Source organism: Cygnus olor, chromosome 12, assembly GCF_009769625.2.
Source record: "Cygnus olor isolate bCygOlo1 chromosome 12, bCygOlo1.pri.v2, whole genome shotgun sequence".
NCBI classification, from domain to species: Eukaryota; Metazoa; Chordata; class Aves; order Anseriformes; family Anatidae; genus Cygnus; species Cygnus olor.
In genome coordinates, this window is record NC_049180.1 from 896,929 (window position 1) to 902,928 (window position 6,000).

The 6,000-nt window shown below is 43.0% G+C and overlaps 1 protein-coding gene across 1 annotated transcript in view; it reads right to left on the reverse strand.

The window, feature by feature from the left end:
- The window catches only part of ZFHX3 (zinc finger homeobox 3), a 533,455-nt gene extending 527,656 nt beyond the window's left edge, over positions 1-5,799 (reverse strand). The window contains exon 1 of the mRNA XM_040571666.1: positions 5,626-5,799. The gene's annotated coding sequence lies outside the window, so the exon portion shown is untranslated. The remainder of the gene's footprint in view (positions 1-5,625) is intronic.
- Between the last annotated feature and the right edge of the window lie 201 nt (positions 5,800-6,000).

Genomic DNA, 6,000 nt, shown 5'->3' on the forward strand with positions numbered 1-6,000 from the left:
TCATTTCCAACTGAAACAGCAATGGGGAGGGGAACACCACAGGTCACAAACTGCTCCTGCACTTGCATTCGTGTCAGTCGATGACCAGCAAGAAATTGCGCTACTCAATATTTAGAGCATGAAACCACGCCATTCAGCCTCCTTCTGCCTCTCTAAAGCTTCCTCCCCCTCCTTCTGCCCATGCAGTGACTTGATATATAACCTATAGGAAATAAACATAAAATCTCTCAAAGCGAACCAAGAAGGGCATTTTAAGAACAGATAGTCAATTAAGCATTATCTGCAACTCTCGTGCTTACATCGTCAAACACGAAAGCACAAAAACTTTCCCTTTAAACAGCAGCTTGCTTGTTTAGCTGCTAGATGACAAGTCTCATGCACTACTACATAGATGTTCTTACAAACCGGACGGTTATTCCTGGAACTGTAAATACAGAAGGGTGTTGGCACTGCATCTTTGAAGAAAAATACAAAATATACACATAGCACATACACTCTACTCCATAGTTTATATAAGCTAGAAAGTCATGGCATATGGTGAAGTCGGTTTTTATACAAAGACATGGAAATGTATACAAAGAAAAATATTCTCAAAAATAACACAAAACTACATATGGTCATTAAAAAAAAAAGTCCAATATATTTTTAAAGAATCTTGCAGACAATTTAAACCTCAGCTATCCCTTCTAGATGATGGAAAGTAATAATGCAATTTCTTCTGCAACATCTATTTCCCTCACAGCTCAGTCTTACCAAGCTCTTTTTTACCTTCTGAATGCACTAAGGTAACAAAAGAAATTAACTTTGTTTAAAAAATAATACTCTGTATAAAAATAATTGTGTGAATGATTAATAAATGCATGTATGCAGTTCTTCAAACTTTATATCAAATAAGATTGTGCTTGCTTTCCATATCTTTGATTTTTTAAATGCCTAGAGAGACGAAGAGCATGCTGGATAAGAATTCCCTGTAAGTGGCAAGCGTTTAATGTTCATTAAATCAAAATACAATTAGCAGAGTTCAGCTGCACTTTGGTGAGACCCTGCTTCCATAAAACTGAGGGCTGAAACAGCTGAGGCAGGAGTCCCAGCAATGCTTCCCCCTGGATTGTTGACTGCAAAGTCTAAGTACGGCACCCGCGCCACTTTGAGGCAGCGATCATGTAGGAGGGCCACTCAACTGATGCAGGCTGGTTATAAACGTAACCTTAAGACCTGATTTTCTTTTAGAAGAATTAAAAACTTCAGCTGGTTTTCAAAGAAACTAAAAAATTTGCCATGTGAACTGAGCTCATCTCTCACTCAGCTGATCAGAAGCCACGCTTGCATTTCCGACTCCACCACTGCCACTTTCTTTAGCGCTCTCCCTGGGGAAGGGATTAGCACAAATGTTGCCGTTCTACTTCGTATCATCAACTAGAGTGCCTCTGCAAGAGTCAGAAATAGCTGGGCTCTCAAATAAGATTTTAAGGGAAATTTGAATTAAAATTATTCTCTTAACATTTTTCTACTTCTGCATTTCACTGCTAAATTCATAGTTGCGATTCTATGTCTTTGAGGTAATTAACCTGAATTGGTTTGTTAGATACTATATTTAAACTTTAAAATACTATACAGCTGTTACTCAAGATTCAAAATACTCTGTCTCTCCTCCCAGACTCTACAAGACACGTCTCATACAAATGCTCTAAAGGCCCAGGGAATAGGAACATTACAGCTCCCACTTCCCTGAATCAGAACCAGACCAGCTCAGAGATGGTGAGCGATCCGTCCGCGCGCTGCCCGCAGGAGGAACGCGCGTACTTGGGGCATCTCCGAAACAAGTTCAGCAGCCACAGGTGTTGTTTTGCAAGCAGCTAAAGACCAATTTGCTTTATTGTTTCTCTTTATGCATAGTTAGAGCATTAGGGTATGTAAGATGAAACAGTAAACCAAATAGGAGTTTTTATCTTTGACAAACATCTTTTCTAATTAATTTGTTACGGAAAGCAGAGAAGATTATCAAGACCCAAACTTTGTTGTGTATTTTTAAGAAAGACTTGCTATGCCTTCATCAAAAGTAATATAACATAGAATTTTTCATCAGCACTTATTCTATTTTGACAACCTTCAGAAAAGAAAAGAAAAAAAAACTCCAGGGTATACATTGCTTATTTTTTTCTAATGGTAATAACATACTCTCAGAGTCACTTCCCACTGAGACCTGCTAGTTATCACCTCTTTCTTTTATTCTATTAAGCAAATCCTGTGATTCAGTAGAAAGTTATTCCCATCAGCCAAAATGATTAACTAATTCATAATTTTCTTTGCTAGCTTTACACCCTTCCCTCCTCCTCTAAATTTGGGATAGGCCATTCAGCTACAAAAGAAGAATAAGTTTATACTCAAGGCACTGGAAGTAAAGACTATATGGGTTTAGCACCAAATAACTCACATCTGGAAGCCTGAAGACAGTGCTTCAGGAACTTTCACCTTATAGTTAACCCAATTATGCAGATCAACATTCCAAAAAATGCATATATGGTATTTCCCAAAGCTACAAAAATTATTTTAAAACTGATCAGAAGAAAGGATTTAAGAGAAAATCAACCCAAACCATGGAAGAAACATATCAAATGTCCAAAAAGATGATTTAACAATGTAGCAAGGTGACAACTTTGGCTAAAAGATGTCTTGGTTTATTAGCAATATAAAGTCAGCAATTAAAATAGAAAACTGGGATGACAAATGGAAACAAGGGAACTAGATAACAAGTAAAATAAACAAGAAGCTGTGGCCAGCAGAATGTGGGTAAGGAAAGCTAAAGACAGCAGAAAAATAGTTACACAGTTAGGGATAACAGTTTTTAAAGAAAGAAAACACAGAAATCTCAACCCACAATGAAATGAAGATGGTAAAGCTGAAAATACAATGTAGAAAATAGAGGTCTTCACAGGTCCTATTTCAAATAAATAAATAAATAAATAAATAATAAGGATTTTGACAAACTTACCAAAGAAGAACAGTGAGGCACTTAACAGTTTGTTAATAATGAACTGCAGTGGAATTAAACAGGCACATTCTCCAAAACTCTGCTGATGTGCATTGTCAGTGGGTCTCAGGTCCTGGCACGTGCAGAAATGGGAGCTGATGCAAAAAGAAATGCAAGTAGCAGTATAGCAAGAAGGTGCTGGTAATAATATTCAGGTTAAATTAGGAAAGCTAACTTGGGATTCAGCCTCTTTTAGCAGCTGGGAGGGGTGCACGTGTTATCTGGTGCCGGCACTTGGGTTTGTGGAGAGCAGATGTTAGCAAAGAGCGGCGGCTGCGGCAGCGCCGGCTGCGCGTGGACCCAGGCACGGTGCCGGCGGTGCCGCTCCTTGGCACGGGACAGGGGAAAGGAAGGCCGGGCACGGAGCGGCTGCTCGGTAGGGAAGCAGAGGCACAGGGAAGATTTCAGCAGTCCCAGCCAGTTTTGGAATCCTGAAGTTAATAATAACTGGAAAAAAATAATTGGTGATAAAGATGGCGCAAAGTTTTGGAGTGGTGAAGAAATGCTGGGGACAAGACAGAGCAATTTGGATCATTTGCTAAACTGAGCCCATTCAAAGAGCTAAGAGCTAAGGCGCTGAATCTGCCTAATCTATCAAAATTAGGCCGAAAAATGATGGTTACCATGGAATAAATACCTACACAGGAGAAAACACCAAACACCAACATGTCCTTCACCCTGCAAGGCAAAGCAAAGAGCTGGTGGCAAGAAGCTGAAGTCAGAGAAATTCAAATGAGAGCCGAAGGACACATTTCTTACCACAAAGGTGATTCACCTCTGGGAAACATTAGGGACAGAGGGGTTGGTCCTCCATGTTACTGCATTTTTAATCCCATATTCAATGCCTTTCTTGAGGAGAATCCTCAGTAAAACTTGAGTTTGGGGCTAGAAAATCAGCAATTGAGAACAACTCAAGTGATAGGGAGGACATGGGGCCAAAGATCCCTCTGGTCTTAAGTTGTATGATGGAGAAAAGATTAAAAAATAAAAACAAAAGAGAAGATCCCAAAACTACCCTCAAAGCAGCTTTGTCAAGTGGAAAACACCAGCCCTGCTGGTGCTGGCAGCACCCTGGCGCTCAGCCTGCTCCCTGCTCATGGCCGGCAGGAAAGCACTGCTGGGTGCAGACGCGGGTTCTGGAGCATCAGTGTGCTGTTTGAAGGGCAAATGTTGCACAGTTTGAAGCACAATTCACAGCAAGGATTGGGGCCGAAGCTGCATCCATACGCCAAAGAAGGGATAGAAGGCCCAGCAGGGGAGAAAGCAACAAAAGCATCACGGTGATGCCCTGAACTCGGCCGCCAGCCCTCTGGGCGTGGGGTGGGGTGGTTTGGGGCAGGAGGCAGGGCGCAGTATGCTGCCATGGGGCCGCTCGTGTGCCAGCACCTGCGGGAGAAGCGAGGCGAGGGAAGGCACGGAGCCACCGCGGGCACCGATCCCTTGTGCTGCGCCCCGAGCACTGCAGCTCACCCCCGCCTCCGGGCCATGCTCAGGACAGAAAAAAGAGCACAGCTGAGGGGCCTGGGGCTCACAGAGCCCTCGCAGGTTGGGTGAGGATGCAGACATTAGCAGATGCTGAAATACCTCTTTTTTAAACAAGGGGGGGAAAGTGAGGGGCTTTATAAACAGATTTTTCTGTCCCGACGAAAGCATGACAGCGACCATTTGTAATGTGCTGCCCAGCTCGCTGGGACGCTCTCCCCAGGCGGCTCCCCCACGGCCAGCCTCCATTTCCCGCAGCCCCCCGTCAGGCTGGTGGGAGCCGCGCGCGAAATGGAGGAGCGCGCAGGAGAGGAAGAGGAAGGAAGGGAGGAAGAAAGGCGCCGTGATTGGGAGGGCAGGAGAAAGAGAAAGATTGAGCGAGACAGAGAGAATGTCAAAGCTCAAGTCTGGCATTTGCCTATTTAAATTCAATCATGCAGCCCTCGCAGAGCTGGAAATGGATGGCCTGCGTTATGAATTTCTGATCAGACGGCTGATAGGTTATGAGCGGGGACGTAATCCCATTGAGAAAGCCTTTTTTCCCAAGCAAGGGCAAGCAATAACTGCCCTTCAGAGATGACTCTTTGCTTTGCCCTTTTTATATTTTTTTTCCTTTTCTTAAAAAAAAAAGTCCAAATAAGCATTTTTATGATGATAAATGTGTAATAATGATTCATTCTGCCTGCATCTGAAATGGGATATGCCTTTGCAAATCAGACATGCGCTCAAAATAAACTGCCATATTTTTTCTTTTTTAAACCTAATTAGAATTCTCTCCTTCTCTCAGCTCATTTTGTACCAACATTAGTGATCTAAAAAGAAAGTGAAAGGAATGAACACATGCATTGAGGCTGGTATTTTTAATACCCTGCAGGGTTTTTAACGTTTTATAGTTTGCCTTTTTTAACATGATGTGTTTACATAAAAGGATACAAAAAAAATTCTTCCAATGGCAAGAACTACTGGCGTACAGCAGGGCAAGCCAGAAATTACTGCAAAATCCAATGTTTTCCTTCTTCTGCCCATGTGACATCCTTCAGCATTGCTTCTTGTTAGGGTGAATTAATCAAAACAGCTGAGGACACTGAAAGATTTACAGTAGCCAAACTCACCAGCAAACGGAGAGGCATGCAGTGGGGGCAGGCATCGTACGCCGGCACTCAACCGTCAAGGATTTACAGATGTGCTGTCCAGTGCCCACAGTGTTTCCAAGGAAAGATGGTACAAACGTGAGCTGAGGTTGGGCCTCTTCTGGTACAAGAGATCTGCTGAGATTCGGTAACGCTGCGGTGTCCAACACACACCTAGGAGAAATTCCAGCGTGGTCAGCAGTCACCAGCCACCATCTCCACAGACCTCCCGTGCCCACGTGCAGCTTGGGACTGCAGAACCACTGTGCACAGCGTTGAACTTAATTCCTCTTTCATTCATGTTTTTCCCTGCTAATGCACTCACACGCGGATACATCACCTGAAGCACACACAGAA